Source organism: Erythrolamprus reginae, chromosome 2 (assembly GCF_031021105.1).
Source record: "Erythrolamprus reginae isolate rEryReg1 chromosome 2, rEryReg1.hap1, whole genome shotgun sequence".
Classification (NCBI taxonomy): domain Eukaryota; kingdom Metazoa; phylum Chordata; class Lepidosauria; order Squamata; family Dipsadidae; genus Erythrolamprus; species Erythrolamprus reginae.
This window is the reverse complement of record NC_091951.1, coordinates 149,067,208-149,085,632: the sequence shown is the minus strand read 5'-3', so window position 1 is coordinate 149,085,632 and position 18,425 is coordinate 149,067,208. Positions and strand designations below refer to the sequence as shown.

At 46.2% G+C, this 18,425-nt stretch overlaps 1 pseudogene; it reads left to right on the top strand.

Moving 5' to 3' along the window:
• The first annotated feature begins 662 nt into the window (after positions 1-662).
• On the top strand, positions 663-1,373 carry LOC139158620 (pseudouridine-5'-phosphatase pseudogene; annotated as a pseudogene).
• Positions 1,374-18,425: the final 17,052 nt, after the last annotated feature.

Genomic DNA, 18,425 nt, shown 5'->3' with positions numbered 1-18,425 from the left:
AACCAGTTGTCAAGCATTTGTAGGACAACAGCCACAATGGTCATAAGCATGGAAAACGGTCATGTCACTTTTTTCAGTGCCTTTGTAACTTCAAACGGTCACTAAACTTTTGTAAGTCAAAGACTACCTGTACCAGTCATTCCAACCTTGGGCCTTTCAAGTATATTGAAACTTGCGTCCCACCACTCAAGCCAAGCATGGGACTTTCAATTTCTACTGCATTACATTGGGGAAGTCTGGGTTACAGCACTAGATCCATTCAGACTAATTCGGGAAAAGAGGCATGGCTCCATTCAACGTCCAGTGTGGGCTTGTAGCTTGTCTTACCTACCCTCCAAAGCAAACTTATTTAATTAATGCCTCTTCTTTATTTTAATCAAATGCTGGGACCACAGAGTTTGATACTACGGCTGGCTCTTCTTTCCTATGGATTATTAAAACATCTTTGCAGAAGGAGACGTGCATGCTATACCCGCCCAACGACAATCTTCACAAAGGGTCGAAACAGGCAGCCGAAGCTTGGATTCCTGAATGCTGAAAACACAGCGTGCATGAGACATCCATTGCAAAGACAGGGAAACAGCATTGAGCAAGCATAGTTCATTTCTCACAGTTCTCCTTGGTGGTAGGTTTAGCAGGAGAACAGGTTGCCTAGGGCGGAGGCCGCGATGGCTGCTTCCTCTGACGGAGGCAAGCCACTACAGCCCGTCACTCATGTCATCTTTGACCTGGATGGCACCCTCATAAACACGGAGGATATCTTCACCGACATCATGAAAGAACTCTGCAGCCGCTATGGGAAGACATATACTTGGAAGGAAAGATGCCAGATCATGGGGATGAAAGAAGTGAATGGTCTGGAGATTCTCCGAAAGCTCTTTAACCTGCCCTTAACCGTTGAAGAAATCCTCCACGAAACCAACCAAAAGAAACAAGAACTATATCCCACTTCTGCCTTAATGCCTGGTGCCGAAAAGCTGGTCCGCCATCTGCATGGGCACAAGATCCCCATTGCCGTCGCCACCAGTTCCACTCGCGAGGGATTTGAGATGAAAACGGGGCGACTGAAGCCCTTTTTTGGTTTTTTCCATCACATTGTGATGGGAGATGACCCCGAGGTAAAAAATGGCAAGCCGCAGCCTGATATATTTTTGGTTGCCGCCAAGAGGTTCGAACCGCCAGTACTTCCAGCAAAGTGCCTCGTCTTTGAAGATGCCCCAAATGGGGTCAAAGCGGCCATGGCTGCTGGCATGCAAGTAGTCATGGTCCCTGATGGTGGTTTGCCAAAAGAACTGACGAAAGAAGCCACTCATGTCCTACAATCAATGAATGATTTCAAGCCAGAAATTTGTGGCTTGCCGAAGTTTGATTGATATTTGCTGTTGTTTGATCTTATGGATTCAGGCTTTCTGAACAGAGGACATTTCTTTCAGCATTAAAAGCATTCCAAAAATTGCTAAGTAGCACTAGTAGCACTTAACATGCTCTCTATTCCTGGATAATTTGTATATTGAAATCCACCACTGGTAGGTGGAAAAAGATGAGTTGTATTTATTATTCCTATGTTGATAACAAATATCCTGCCAAGGAATAAATTGATGCCTTGCATGGGAGTGTACGTAACTTACTCAGTAGTTTTCCATACAAAATAACATTTATCTTTGCTTGCGATTCATAACAACATTTAATATTCCTTGTTGGGGAATGCTGCAGTCTTGACTCCAATTGATACCTTATCCTCCCAAAATAAGATGTAGTCAATCCACTTACTGCTCATGTTAATTTGATTCCAATATGATTAACCATGGTCTGTTAGATATAACAACGATAGAGTCACAATTGCTTGGATTTACACAGTACTTCTGAACCCTATGCCATATTCTGTAATAAATAATTAACAGGAATCAGTGCACTTAGGTCAGGATCAATAGTTTTAGAGGTAGGGAATAAATAGGCACTATTCAAAAATGTCTCCCCTGAAAGGTCATATTTGTTAACAAAATAGCTGATAAGATAGGCAGCACAAATTATAAATCTTCATTTTTTGACAATCACTACTGAATAAATTTTTACAGGGAGGGAAGGGGAGAAAGTCCAAGATAATTGGAGCAGTGGTAGTAAATGGGAGAAAGAGTGAAAAAGGCAGATATACGCATAGGAAGTGATAAATAATGTTGAATACTCAATAAGGGAGTGAAGCCAAAGGATGAAGGCATTCCCAGAGTAATTCCATATTTTGACGACATCTTAATATCCAACAATTATAATAAGGAACTTCTCAGACCACTTAAAATTAGTTCTGAGGAGGTTCCAAGAGGTTGGGTTAAGAAGGAGAAGTGTGAAATAGCAGTACTCTGGGTTGAATTTCTGGGTTACCTGATAGATATCTCAGGTTTACACCCCACCAAAGAAAAGTTCAGACCCATTCAAGATTCTCCCACCCACCCCCATAATCAGACAGAGTTCCATGCATTAGTGGGGCTACTGAACTTTTACAGTATATTTCTGCTGACCCATTGCACAGGCTTCTGGACAAAGGGGCTAGATGGACCTGGAACCAAAGCAAAGCTGCCACATCCACTGCTGTTAAAAAGCTTTTATCATCGGACAGTGTGTTAATACAGTTTTCTGAGATGCTGCCCATCACCCTTACCTGGCTGCTGGCATGCAACTAGTCACGGTCCCCAATGGCGGTTTGCTTCGATGCCATTGGGGTCGGGCAGTCTTCAAACATCAAATGCCAATGGTGCCGAGGCACCAATTGTCTTCTACTCAAGAACTCTGTCAGTGGCTGAATGGAACTACAGCCAACTGGACAAAGAGGTGTAGCCTGCAGTTGCTGAGGTGAAGCAGTTTCATGAATATCTCTAGAGCGACACTGGTGAGGTTGTAAGTCGAAGACTTAACAGTTCACTTGAACAATGATGATTGTTCAAGCCACTCCCATCTGGTCACATGGCCGGCAAGCTGCTGCTACCCAGTCACATGACCATCAAGCCACACCCACAAAATAAGCCACCCCCACAATGTGGTAGTAAAAGTTTTGGCTGCCCAATACTGGACACGCACACACCCCTGTCACCCTTCCTGCTGCTACTTTTGCTCTCAGCTTATTCTTGGCACTCATAAAGTCAATCGCCAGCATTTTCTCTTTTCCTGAGAGGTGTGGTGTATGCCTCCAAGTCCTTGCAGAGGGACATACACAGGGGTGAGCGTCTGCCTGGATGGAGAGGGATGCAGTGCGTTAGCAAAAATGGGGCTCCACCCCAGAGCACCCAATTTGCACTAAAAGAAGTTGAAAGAAAATGCATAAGCATAAGCCACGTCCACAGTGTGGTAGTAAAATTTTTGGTAGCCCTTCACTGGACACACACACACAAACACACACACACATACACACACCTGTCACCTCTGTGGCTGCTAATTTTGCTCTTGGCTTTTTGGCACTCTTAAAGTCAATCTTGAAGAGCTGGAAGACAATTCCTTAGATTGCCGCCAAACTCATTGTCCTGCAATCTTTCCTGATTACATGCATGCAATGTGGTTGCTGGAAAGTATGGTCTTTTATAGCAACATTTGCATTATAGATGAAAGTAGAAGCCTTTTTTTAGAGGAATGGATAGGACTCATTGTGAAGCTGGAACTGGGATTCCCTGCCCCCCCCACCCCCATCTCTGCAATCTTAGGGGTTATCCATTTGACCAATTAATTCTTCACTTTAATCCAGTATTCCCTCAACCTGCAGCCCTTCAGGTCTGCTGAATGACAGCTTCCACAAGACTCCAATCGGCAAAACTAAAAATTAAGAAAGTTTCCTCTAATATTCTCCCATAAGCATTTAAATACAAAGAGCCGAAAGCCCAGAAGCACCTGCCACCACAATGGTGTCTTTCATGTTTCCTGACACCATCAAGATGTTCCCTTCACTTTTGTTTTCCCAAACTGTCACTGCTTGTCACTTTCTCCTGCTCGCACCCGTGATCTAAAAACCTTTCTGAACCTGAAGGAAGACTACGCTGCCTCATTCTTCTGTTAGTTGTCATCCTATCTCTCCAGTTATTAAATTATTGTTATTGTATTCTTACTGCCACAGAGGGAGGAAAACTCTCAGAGATCAAGCTAAAATTCAGAGCCCTGAAAACAAAGGGCTTCAGACCACTTGGGATGGTCAGATGCAGAAATCAACCAGCTTCCTGGTCCTCAAGGTGATTTTTCAAAAGGCAATTGGACTTTTTTTTCTTGAAGACATTTCAATTCTCACCCAAGAAGCTTCTTCAGTTCAGAAGTCAAACTTTTCATGCAAAAGCAAAGAAAGTCCAGGTGCCTTTTGAAAAAGCACCTTCTGGACAACCATGACCTGGATGACTGAGAATCTCCATAGACATCCACTTCCTACTTGCAGATTTTTCCACCATTCCCTCCAGGAATGTGACAAAACTCTGCTCAATTGCGGTTGCATCAGAAAGTGCTGAGTCTGGCCACAATTTAGCTGATTGATTTCTGCATTTGACCATCAGCGGCAGCAGCGAGAGGCCAGGGGCATGAGGGGGCTGAAGGCGCCTGGGAGGGCAGGGGTGGCAGCGGTGAGAGGCCAGGGTTGCAAGGGGGCCGGAGGTGCCTGGGGGGGCAGGGATGGGGGCGGGGGGCTCCCTTTCCTTCTCCCACCGTTTATGTCTACTGCCAGCAACAGCCATCGGCAGTAGACATAGGCGGTAGGAGAAGGAAAGGGAGCCGCCCCCACCGCGGATGGGCCAGTGCCGAGCCTCTCAGTTGTGGCCTCTCCACCCCACCCCACCCCACCCCACGGGCTGGCAGGGGGATGGGGAGCGTGCGCGCACACGCACCCAACATTAAAAATTAAAAAAACCTTCATCGGCCTCCACACTTTCATCGTTCCCCACACCCAACTCCAACGTTGTGCGACCTTGGAAAAGGCTACATGGGGGTTAGTTTTGGGGCATGCGCCCACACGGCCGCACACCTTAGAGGGAACATTGACTTCAGAGTCAGTTTTCATTGGCAGAGCGCTTGGGTCACAGATGTTCCCAACACAAATGATGTCAAGCTGGCCACATCCATTCTGGCCACGCCCCCCTTCATGCCCTACCCCCACCCCGAGGTCAAACACAACCCTGATGTGGCCCTCAATAAAATCGAGTGTGACATCCCTGCTGTAGACCAAAACTACAAGATCTCCTTAGAAGGCCTACATCACTCAACAAACATATAATACTTTCTTCATTTCACTGCATAGATCCTGCTAAAGAGAAATATTTTATTCTCACAACAATCCTGTGAAATATATTTAAAATCAATTGTTCCTGGGACTGATTTTGACTGATAGTCCTTGAATCTATTCAGCAACAATTACACGGGTAGGTTCCTCCCTGTTCAGACCAGATCACCCAAACTATTAGTGATCCTCTCATTATGTAATTTTGGCATCATGAACCGGTTCTGTCTGTGCTGGTCTGTGTGCAGTGCCATCTTTCTTTTGTAATTTTTGGGGATTTTTTTCGTTATTTTTACGACTTCTCCTCATCCTTTTCTGTGAAGAAAGCCCTCCCACCTGCTTGCAGGTGAATACTGACCTTTATTTCTTCATCCAAAGCACGGCTGAGCAGCTCCTCAGCTGTGTTTTGGTCCGAAAACACTTTTTGAGCCTGTACAGAAGTGAAATTGCTGGAAGGGACACATGTGCACGAAACATCATGATGCGCCCCTGTAGGGAAGGTAAGTGGAACCCACCCCTGAATTACTATAGTTCTTAAAACCCTCAGTAACATTTGAAAGACTAGACACCAATCTAGAAAAAGGACTTTCCCTTACCAGTAAAACCTAGTGAAAGCTAGCTCATGTTTTCTGGATGAAATACTGTAATGCCTTGTTCTCATGCCTTCCCCATGGCTCTGTGATGTTCTACAGCTGGATGGTGTTTTGCAGAAAGAAAAGCAGTGGGCTAAAGCTGTGTAAATCATGGTTGGGATAAGGCAAGGGCAGCATCCAAGTGACAAGGGACAAACCGTGACTCTTTTCAGGCCATTCAACTCATGCTGCAAATAGCCAGTAAACATAGCTTAATGAATAGTAAATAAATCTCCTTGTGTGGGCTGATTGCAGCACTTCACTTCTGTTTGTTTGGCTCTATGTAGTGTCTCTGTTGACCCTTGTATCCTGGCTAAGACTAATTTTATGTGCACATGCTGTGTAGTAGCCTTTCCCTTCCATCTCTTCATTTTTATTTTACTAATTCATTTATTTATTTATTTTGTCCAATACACAATGAGAGTTTTAGTGGGTATATATATATATACACACACATAGTAAAATACATGATGAAGGTTATAGAGGAGATACTCAGAGTAAAATATATTATTTGTTATTATTATTTATTAGATTTGTATGCCGCCCCTCTCCGTATGAAATAATAGAAAAGAAGGTATAGTAATAGAACATATCAATGAAAGAACAGAAGAAGAGATATAGGAATAGAAGAAAGGTATAGGACAGTGATGGCGAACCTATGACACGCGTGTCAGCACTGGCACGCGTAGCCATTTTTGGTGACACGCGGCTGCTCCCGAATCTCCCCTCTACTCTGCTGCTGAGAGTCTGGCGGTGGCAAGGAAGAAAGCCAGGGGGCGGGGAGGAAAGCACCCTATGGCAGAGCAGCGGCAGTTCCTCTCCCTGAAGGCAAGAAAGAAATTGGCCAATTGCAGGCCCGCTTTCCTCCCCGCCCCCTGGCTTTCCTCCTCCTCCTCCTCCTCCTCCTCCAGACGCTAAGCTGCAGACCATATTAGTCCCTTCAGTGCCGCTTTTTTGCTTCTTCGCCGCCCCGCGAGAACCCTGGAAACCCTGCATGAGTGGCTGGAGGGGACCGTAAGCAAGCCATCAGGACCCCCGCACACTAACTTGCTGACGGCCATGCTGTCCCGGATCGTGGGGAGGGGAGCTCTTCTCCCGCCAAGTGACGGCGAGGCCCTCCCAATGCTTGCCCGCCCAGGCCCCGCACTTGGAGCCGGGGCGACAGGCCTAGCCTCAGCTTACTTGGCCCCAGCGCGGCCGAAGCGTGGGGCGGAGTAGGCGGCGGCTGCTTCAGGCCTGCCCCCGAGCTGAGCTTCCTTTGGCTTCCTTCGAGGCAAAACTGCAAAGCTCACCTGCTGCCTCGAAGGAAGCCAAAGGAAACTCAGCTCAATGAGGATCGGCTGTTGGTCTCTTCAAGCTGCTGCCGCCCACTGCGGAGATCCCTTCGCCCGAACAGAGGTGGCGGCGGCGGGTTCAAGGGACCAACAGCCGGTCCTTTTTGGGGCTGCGTTGTTGCAGCATCTGAGGCCGCCGCCTCCACCTCCAGGCGAAGGGATCTCCGCAGTGGGCGACAGCGGCAGGTTTAAGGGACCAACAGCCGGTCCTTTTCGGGGCTGCATTGTTGCAGCCTCCGAGGCCACCCACCGAGGAGATCCCTTCGCCTGGAGGCGGAGGCAGCGGCGGCCTCAGACGCTGCAACAACGCAGCCTCGAAAAGGACCGGCTGTTGGTCCCTTGAACCCCCCGCCACCGCCTCTGTTTAGCCCCCCCCCCCGCCCAGGAAAGAGTTGCAGCAGGAAAGCAGCGCATTTGAAAAGCGCGCTGCTTTCCCGTAAAGCCGGCTTTCCTGGCTGGCACAGGGCTTTCCCGGGCAGCTGGCTTGAACCTTGTGCCGGTTAGCAAAGCCGTCTGCCCGCCAGAGACGTGGAGAGAAAGAAGGGAAAAAGAGGGAGGGAAAGAGGAGAGGAAAGAAGGAGGGAAGGGAGAGAAAAGTGAACGAGAAGGAGAGAGAAAGGGAGGAAGAGGGGAAGGAAGGAAGAGATAAAGGAGAAGAGGAAGAGGAAAAATGAGAGGAGGAGGAAGAGGAGGAAAAGGAGAGGAAGAGGAGGAGGAAAAGGAGAGGAGGAGAAAGCGGAAAAGGAGAAGGAAGAGCAGGAGAAGGAGAACCAGAAGGAAATGGAGGAGATTAAGAGAAGGAGAAAAAGGAGAGGAGGAGGAAGAGGAGGAAAAGGAGAGGAAGAGGAGGAGAAAAAGGAGAGGAGGAAGAGGGGGGAAAGGAGATGAAGAGGAGGAGAAAAAGGAGAGGAGGAAGAGGAGGAAGAGGAGGAAGAGGAGGAGGAGAAAGAAAAGCAGGAGAGGAAGAGTAGGAGAAAAAGGAGAGGAGGAGGAAAAGGAGAGGAAGAGGAGGAGCAAAAGGAGAGGAGGAGGAAGAGAAGGAGGAGAAGAAAGAAAAGGAGAAGAGGAAGAGGAAAAATGAGAGGAGGAGGAAGAGGGGGAAAAGGAGAGAAGGAGGAGGAGAAAGAAAAGCAGGAGAGGAAGAGTAGGAGAAAAAGGAGAGGAGGAGGAAGAGTAGGAGAAAAAGGAGAGGAGGAGGAAGAGGAGGAGAAAAAGGAGAGGAAGAAGAGAAGGAGGAGGAGAAAGAAAAGGAGAAGAGGAAGAGGAAAAATGAGAGGAGGAGGAAGAGGAGGAAAAGGAGAGGAAGAGGAGGAGGAAAAGGAGAGGAGGAGGAAGAGAAGGAGGAGGAGAAAGAAAAGCAGGAGAGGAAGAGGAGGAGAAAAAGGAGAGGAGGAGGAAGAGGAGAGGAAGAGGAGTGGAGGAGGAAGAGAAGGAGGAGGAGAAAGAAAAGCAGGAGAGGAAGAGTAGGAGAAGAGTAGGAGAGAGGGAGAGGGAGGGGAAGAGGGGAAGGAAGGAAAAGAGAGAAAGAGAAAAAAGTGGAAGGAAGAGAGAAGGAAAGAAAGGAAGAGAGAGAGGGAGAGAGAGAGAGCAAGAAAGAAAGAGTGAGTGATGAGAGAGGAAGGAAGAGAGTGAGAGAGAGTGAGAGTGGTTTTTTTCTCAAGGTGACACACCACCTGAGTTATGCTCGGGTTTTTGGCAAATTTTGACACACCAAGCTCAAAAGGTTGCCCATCACTGGTATAGGAGATATAGGAGAGCAATAGGACAGGGGACGGAAGGCACTCTGGTGCACTTGTTCTCGCCCCTTACTGACCTCTTAGGAATCTGGATAGGTCAACCGTGGATAATCTAAGGGTAAAGTGTTGGGGGTTTGGGGATGACACTATGGAGTCCGGTAATGAGTTCCACGCTTTGACAACTCGGTTACTGAAGTCATATTTTTTACAGTCAAGTTTGGAGTGGTTAGTATTAAGTTTAAATCTGTTGTGTGCTCTTGTGTTGTTGTGGTTGAAGCTGAAGTAGTCACCGACAGGCAGGACATTGCAGCATATGATCTTGTGGGCAATACTTAGATCTTGTTTAAGGCGTCTTAGTTCTAAACTTTCTAGGCCCAGGATTGAAAGTCAAGTCTCGTAGGGTATTCTATTTTGAGTGGAGGAATAAAGGGCTCTTCTGGTGAAGTATCTTGGGACATTTTCAAGGGTGTTAATGTCTGAGATGCGATATGGGTTCCAAACAGATGAGCTGTATTTGAGGATAGGTCTGGCAAACGTTTTGTAAGCTCTTGTAAGCAGTGTGAGATTGCCAGAGCAGAAGCTAAGTAGGATTAGGTTTACAACTCTTGAAGCCTTCTTGGCTATGTTGTTGCAGTGGGCTTTGGCACTTAAATCTTTTCTTGTGTAATACTCAAACCAGTCTATGATTATTATTTTTTTGTTTCAGCTGCATTTAGCAACCAGCAGCCCCATTGGTTTTGGTTTTTCTTTCATTTAAATTGGAAGCATTGTACTTATTCTATACTGCTCAAAAAAATAAAGGAAACACTCAAATAACACATCCTGGATCTGAATGAATGAAATATTCTTACTGAATACATTGTTCTGTACAAAGTTGAATGTGCACAACAGCATGTGAAATTGATTGTCAATCAGTGTTGCTTCCTAAGTGGACAGTTTGATTTCACAGAAGTTTGATTGACTTGGAGTTATATTGTGTTGTTTAAGTGTTCCCTTTATTTTTTTGAGCAGTGTACTTTCCTTGTTCATGCTCATACCACCTGTAGACGAAGCAATGTACTGTTTTAATGTTGATGTGCATGAGGCTAGGAGAAGCTACCTCCAGGGAAGACATCTGAAATGATCAAAAATGGGGTGCACAACTTTTTTCTTGCCTGCCTCTTGTCCTCTATAAATTTCTTTTCACAAAAGGGGGGGGGGGTAGCCTTTTCTCCCCTTTGCCTGCAGCTCCTTAAGACCCACATGTCTTGAAAGAAAGCAGCAGAATTGCCAGTTCTTAAAGGGGCTGTTCTTGTCTTTTGTAACTTGTCTATTGGCTCTAATATTAAATTGTGAACCACAATGAAGGCTTTGAGAGAAAGGCAGTATGAAATTTCAGAAATAATGTGAAACAGCAAAAAATTGGTTACACTCTAGATTGTTTTTTGTTTTCAGAGTGACAGTACAGGTGGCCACAACCCGGGCAATACTTCGTTAGCCTGGCCAAGCCATGTTGAGAGTAGCTGATGGGTCATTGACCTTCCGTGAGATAGGAACTTGAACATGCGAAGAGATTCCGGCAGACTGAGCGGATGAAATCTATTAGAATAGGACAACAGTCATGAAGGTGATCTCTGCAAGTGGTGTAGTATGCTAAGAGCACAGCAAGACATGAAAGATGCTGGTCAACCACTGTACCCAGCCCATATCCAAGTGACTCGACTCTTGTCCTGCTATTGGAGCAAGATGGAATCTGGGAAGAGAGCGTGAGGTTGACTATGTGCATATCTCCCACACTTTAATCCAATTCACATACAAGTCTCCACATCTCTCCCCTGCAATATGTCAAGGTCCTCTTCGAACACAATGGACGAACATCACCACAGGTGGACAGATAAGGCCAGTGTCAGTGCAAACAGAACAGTGGGCTCTTGACAGAACCACACACATGTCCTCTGATTGCTATCAGATCAGCTATTTGGATAAGTGGCCATTTTGTCAATTGCATTCATTTTGCATCATACACACATCATACACTGGAGCCTACAACTTTTATTTTGGCTCTAGACTTTTCACTTCTTTACCAGTAGAGCAATAGAATAACTCTGATGAGTTTTAGATCTCTGTGGTCTGGAAAGCTTTTGGTAAAAAGAATTTGTGGATTTATATTAACTATTTGCTTCTGCCTTAGTGAGAGTTGGGGGTTGCAATATTTAGCACCATCTTCCAATCCCTTGTGCTCTCTCCTAATGCCCTAGTTTTCACTTGTGGTTAGTCTGTAATAAAACTCTACAATTCACTGCAGTCAATTTGCTTGCCGACTCATTACATCCAAGTTGCTGTAGCTAACTCACCATGGTCAACTTGCTGCAGGACAACTCGCCATGGCCGACTCACCAGGAGAAAACTCACCACAGAACAATTTTATAATTCTATTTAATTATTTAAATAAATAAAAATTATTTTATTTTTTCTCATTCACATTTTCCTCTTTTCCTCTTTTTATATCCTTTCTTTAATTCTATTCCACCATTTTTTAAATATATTAGTGTAACTCTTATCCCTCAGCAAGCTGTCCTGCAATGACTTAGCCATGGAGAGTTGTCCCATAGCAAGTTTGCCATTGCTGTGGCAAATTGTCATAACATGCAGTAACCTGGTCCCTTAAAACAGACATCATTATTTACAGGGCCAATGTGAGGTAGTACTTAAGCAGCTGTTGGATAAAATCCCCCAGAGTTCTTGAAGCCTAAAGGATGAGCTGTATTCGAGAATTGGACTGGCAAAGGTTTTGTATGCCCTGGTTTGTAGTACAATGTTACCAGAGAAGAAGTTTGTATTGATTATATTGAAAATTGTATTGATCAGTGTATGTTGATAACCTTTGGCAAGAGTAGGATGGTGGTATGGCATTCATCTGGCTCTCCCTTTTGTGATGGCCATAAGTAATGCCATCCATCATAGCATTTTTTTGGACTGGCTCACAGGATTAAGAATGGAATGCATGTTGTTACGATAGTTCTCTCCTCTCTTGATTCCTAAGAAGTCAGTAAGGGGCGTGCATAAGTGCACCAGAGTGCCTTCCATCCCCTGTCCCAATGTTTCTCTTTTATTAGTATCATGTATATAAATATTGTTATATTTTTGTATACCACCAATACCTGCTTGACAAAACTAACTAACTAACTAAACAAACAAACAAACATCTCCAGGAATAATTTCCATCAATATTTGGGGCAGGGGGAGAGAATCTAGATCTAGACTCCCACCCATCTCTCCGATCCTGATATTCTCCCAGAGTGATAGGTGTGTATGTGCATGTATGTGTGTACGTGCATGTGTGTAGAATCATTGGGCCACAACTACATGTGGTTTGTGAGGCATTTCTTTTGAAAAGCCATTTCACTAATTATATAAACAGGATAGTAGAGTATAAACTGATGCCCTTCATGGCATCGGACCAGAATATCCGTGGGGCAGAAGGGACCGCCTTCTGCCCCACAAATCCTAGCGACCAGTTAGGTCCCACAGAGTTGGCCTTCTCCGGGTCCTGTCGACTAAACAATGTCGTCTGGCGGGCCCCAGGGGAAGAGCCTTCTCTGTGGCGGCCCCCACCCTCTGGAACCAGCTCCCCCCAGAGATCAGAATTGCCCCCACCCTCCTTGCCTTTCGTAAGCTCCTTAAAACCCACCTCTGTCGTCGGGCATGGGGGAATTGAGATATTCATTCCCCCCAGGCCTATACAATTTATGCATGGTATGTTTGTGTGTATGTTTGATTTTTAATAAGGGTTTTTAGTTATTTTAAACATTAGATTTGTCATATGCTGTTTTATTATTGTTGTTAGCTGCCCCGAGTCTACGGAGAGGGGCGGCATACAAATCTAATAAATAAATAAATAATAAATAAATAAACTTAATAATAACATTTATGCAAATACTAAATTTGGGTGGTTTTCCACAGTTTGATTTTTTGAACTGGCCCACAGGATTAGGAATGGAATGCTTGTTGTTGCAGTAGTTCTCCCCTATCTCCAGGGATAATTCCAATTAATATTGGGGGGAGGGGGAGGGAGAATCTAGATCTAGACTCCCACTCTCTTGGTTGTTTCAAGTCTCTATTTAGTATTTATTATCTATATGAATTCACTGGGCACGATCTTGTAGGTGAATTATAATGATTGTGCTGTTGATATTCAACTGTACGTCTATGCTTTGGGTAGACTAGATCAGTGTTTCCCAACCTTGGGAACTTGAAGATATCTGGACTTCAACTCTCAGAATTCCCCAGCCAGCATTCGCTGGCTGGGGGATTCTGGGAATTGAAGTCCAAATATCTTCAAGTTCCCAAGGTTGGGAAACACTGGACTAGATGACGTTCTCAAAGCTCTTTCTTAGTTTGAAATTTGAAGGGGAAGAACAGGCTTCAAATCAACCCTGGCAAGATAAAAGGCTGAGGTAGGGGGAGGAGTTGTGGCATCCCAGCTATGGGTGCATTCCATTTTTAACTCCGAAAGGGATTCACACTCCTCCAGATAGCATTAGTACACAATGTGACAATTCTCTTGGAATTATGGCTTGTGCTCAAGAAGCTGATAGCAGCCATGGCTAGAAGGGCCTTTGCATTTATCCCAAACTAAGCTTGTTTATTATCAGTTTGCAAGAGACAGAGATCTGCAGTATTTGCAATTCTGGCACATGGCTTATTGATTGTTGTTATAATTTCCTATTCCATTGTTTTGGATTGCTCCTATTTTTCATTTTCATTTTACTGGCAGCTGGCCAGAGTTGTACCAAGATAGGAAATCATAAATCAAATACATAAATACACCCACTCATCTCTCAGCTCCTGATATTATCCGAAAGTGGTGTGAATGTGTGTGTGTGTGTGTGTGTGTGTGTGTGTAAAATCACTGGGCCACAATTACATGTGGTTTGTGAGTCACTTCTTTTGAAAAGCCATTTGACTGCTTATATAAACAGGATAGTAGAGTATAAACTTAATAATAACATTTATGTCTTGCAATTAAACTATAGACAACAATAAATAAATACCCCATAAACAACAAATACTAAATTTGGGTTGTTATCCACAGCTTGATTTTTTAAAAAGTAAGATGTGATAGGCAGATGGAATGCACACATTTCCTCTCCAATTTTTCATTTAATAGTATCAACATTCTACATTCTAATCAGAATAATCTCTGACTGTTTCTCTGAATAATCCGAGAGAGAGCCTTTTATACTTGGAACATAAAGTGTTAGTAGTATGTCTCATTTTTGCAGGTATGCTTGCAGGTATGAAGAATAATTGCATGAATTGGATATGTCTAGTTTAGTGAAAAAAGGGCTAGGAGTCATAGCAGTATTCCAATATCTAAGGGGTTGCCACAAAGAAGAGAGGGTCAACTTAATCACCAAAGCTTCTGAAGGCAGGACAAGATACATGGAGAGAGAGGAATCGGGGAAGGAGAACCCATATACATTGTATTCAAACGGACACCAATCCTGGTCTAGAATTGATATGGTATGGAGGTCGATGGAATTAAAATCCAGTGGAAATAAAGTGGAAATAAAAAGTAGAAAATCTTTGGGCAGACCACAAGCCAATGAGAATTAGCTGGAAAGAATGAAAGAAAAATACAGTGGTACCTCATGATACGAACGCCCCGCCATATGAACAACCCGAGATACGAACCCGGGGTTCAGAAATGTTTTGTCTCTTCTTACGAACGTTTTCCGTCTTACGAACCCGCCGCCACCGAGAAGCCCCACCACCCGGCTGTCGCTTTTTGAAACATCCGGGGGGCTTCTCAGCGTTCTCCTGAACCCGAACGCCAAACCTGAATTTCCGAGTTTGGCGTTCGGGAGGCTGCCGAGAAGCCACCCGGCTGTCACCATTTGAAACAGCCGGGGGGCTTCTTGGCGGCCTCCCGAACGCCAAACCCGGAAGTTCGGCAAAAGTTTGGGTTCGGGAGGCCGCTGAGAAGCCCCGCTGCCCAGCTGTCGTCTCCCCCCAGTACTTCGCCCAGGACAACAGGCAGGGCGAAGCAGCGTGGGGCAAAGGGAGGCTGAAACCGCCGGCGGCTTCAGCTTCCCATTGCTCCATGCCGCTTCGCCCTGCCTGTCATCCTGGCTCAAACGGGCAGCAGCAGACCGCCTTTGTGTTTTTGGCTGGGGGGGAGCAGGAGGACCTTCCTAACTTCCTCCCCCCAGCACTTCGCCCAGGACAACAGGCAGGGAGAAGCAGCGTGGGGCAAAGGGAGGCTCAAACCGCTGGCTCAAGCGGGCATCGGCAGACCGCCTTTGTGTTTTTGGCTGGAGGGGGGAGCAGGAGGACCTTCCTGACTCCCTCCCCCCAACGCTTTGGCCAGGATGACAGGCAGGGCGAAGTGGCGTAGAGGAAAGTGAGGCTCAAGCCGCAGCCGCAGACCTCCGTTGTGTTTTCAGCTGGGGGGGGTGGAGCAGGAGGATCTTCCTGACTCCCTCCCCCCAGCGTTTCACCCAGGATGACATGCATGGCAAAGGGGCGGGGAGGATCGGGAGGCTCAAGCCTCCTTCGGTGGTGGCGGCCGGCTTCCGGGTTTCTGAGTTTTGGGCTTGCACACATTAATCGCTTTTCCATTGATTCCTATGGGAAACAATGTTTCATCTTACAAACTTCGCCTTACGAACCTCCTCCCGGCACCAATTAAGTTCGTAAGACGAGGTATTACAGTGATCCCCCGGGTATCGCGATCCCGATCATTGCGAACAGGCTAAATCGCGATTTTTCAACCCGGAAGTAAAAACACCATCTGCGCATGCGCGCCCTTTTTTCTATGGCCACGCATGCGTAGATGGCGCCGGGCAGATCAGCTGCTGGGCGGCTTCCCTGGGTCTTCCCCCTCTTGCTGGCGGGAGGGCGAGCGGCGGGCATCAGCGAGGAGTTTGCGTGGGCGGCAGGGAAACCCCAGCGCCGCTTCCCAGCTGAGTCCTGAAGCCAAACGCGGAAGTTCGCTTCAGGACTCAGATGGGAAGCAGCGCGAGCGAACGGCGTGGGCGGGCGAAGGGCGGGCGAGCGGCAGCGAGGAGTTTGCGTGGGCGGTGGGGAAACCCCAGCGCCGCTTCCCAGCTGAGTCCCGAAGCCAAACGCGGAAGTTCGCTTCAGGACTCAGCTGGGAAGTGGCGTGAGCGAACGGCGTGGGCGGGCGAAGGGCAGGCGAGCGGCGGGCGCGCGGGCCGGCAGGCGGCGGACAAGCGGCGGGCGGACAAGCGGCGGGCGTGGCAGCAGCGAGGAGTTTGCGTGGGCGGCAAGGAAACCCCAATCTTCGGCTCCTCGCTGCTACGGCAGAAGTAAAAACACCATCTGCGCATGCGCAGATGGTGTTTTTACTTCCGCACCACTACTTCGCGAAAAACCGATCATTGCGAGGGGTCCTGGAACGGAACCCTCGCAATAATCGGGGGATCACTGTACTGTATAAGATAGACCTTAAATTTGTCAATTTAAATGATGGAGAATTTAGATAGATGATGAAAAAACAAATGGAGTTCTTCTTTAAAGAAAATAGAAATGAAGACACGTCTTTACAAAACCTGTGGGTTACAGCGAGAACAGTTGCCATATCATACCCAGTGAATAAAAATAAAAGGAAAAAGTGACAACAATAATCTTTGGAAGAAGAATATAGAAGACTCAAGGTAAAGTTACAAAAAGAGCCACAAAAAATAAATTTAACGCAACACTGGAAGTTTTAAAGAAACAATTGGATAACCATTTTTCTCAAATGTTATAGGGCTTCCTGTTCAGTCAAAAGACCTCCAAGGTTCCTTCCAACTCTTGTTATTCTGGGATGATTTTGATGATGCTGTGATCCACCTTTTAAAGAAGGTAGTTTGCAACCATCTGTCACTGGGGTACGGTATTATGGCTCTGTCTGAAAATCATTCATTACTAGATGGCTCTGTAACAAGTGTGAAAATAAAAATGTGTGTGTCTTTATTCAAAATCTACCTGTGGCTCATCATACCACCTGTTCAAATCATTAACTCTTCCCTAACTCCTATGGCTGCAAATAGTCCCAAATCTTCATTTCGGGAAGAACATTTCTCTGTTTGAAAACATCTGCATGGCTCAAGGGTCACTGTTTATGAAGAAGTTTAATGACAGGAAACAGAGAGACAACAGAGGAGGAAACAGTGGGCTTTCCAAGCAGAAGCACCCAGTCAAAAGCAGACATCTCATTCAAAGGCCTCAAGAGAGTTCGGGTTGATACAAACAGCCCAGATGAGCAGAGCTGTTATCCCCAAATGGCGACGCTGCATGACGATTTCAGGGCATTATCTCCTGGATAAGTATTGGAGTTGGGGAGGGGGAAGAGAGTTATTCCTCTCTCTTCTCTGTCTTTCTCCTACACAAACGCATATGCCAGAAAAGATCAGCCATCTTGCGTGAAGCATCCTTCCCCTCCCTCCCACTCTGTCTTTGGCAGGGAGTCTCTTTGAGATGACAGCTGTGAGAAAAAGGAAAAACACTTTCCAATGTGGAAGGGCAGAAGCAGCTGAAAGCACCGCAGATTGTTAAGCCGCAGCGTACTTTCTGTGGCTGGATCTGATTTCGTGTAAAAAACAAGAGCACGGTAAATAAGGCAGACATCTGTTGGCAAAAATGCTTGGAATTATATGACTGACTGCCATAATAGTGAAGTAAAAGAGACGTCTTTCCCTAGTCCTATGATGGTGAGCCTTTTTTGGTTCATGTGCCCAAAGGGTGTGTGCGTGTGTGCTAGCACACGTGCTTGTGCCCACACCCATGCATGTGCACTCCCTGTGCTGCCCCTGCGCATGCTAACAGTCCCTCCATCTCCACACATATGCACAGGCTTCACTGAAGCCTGGCACAGTGAATAAATAGCCCAGGGGTAAGCAAAGTTGGCTTTTCTATGACTTGTGGACTTCAACTCCCAGAATTCCCGAGCTAGTATGATTGGCTCAGGAATTCTGGGAGTTGAAGTCCACAAGTCATAGAAAAGCCAAGTTTGTCTACCCCCGAAATAGCCAAACCGGAAGTTTAGAAAAATGGACTTCCTGTTTGCCTATTGTGCTGTTTTTTTATACTCCAGGGCTTCAGGAAGCTTCCTGAAGCCTCCGGAGTACAAAAACAGCACAACGGGCAAAACAGAAGTCTATTTTTCCAAATTTTCAGTTTGCCCATTGGGCAGTTTTTTGCACTCTGGGGCTTCAGGGAAACTTCTCTGAAGCCTCCAGAAGGTGAAACAGCCTTCCCCAAGGCCGAAAATCAGCTAGCTAGTGCCGCATGCACACAAGAGATGATATAGGGCAATATCTCACGTGCCTTCCAATATGGCTCCACGTGCCACCGTGTCATAGGTTCACCGTCACAGCCCTAGTCGGTGGCTTCTATGAGTGCTATGAGTCTTTCACTTCTGAATTCTGCTTAGTCCAGAGGGTGAGGGTTCATGAGCAGCATTCAGTGTTGTACTGTTTTTAAAATCGTTGTTATGTTAAGT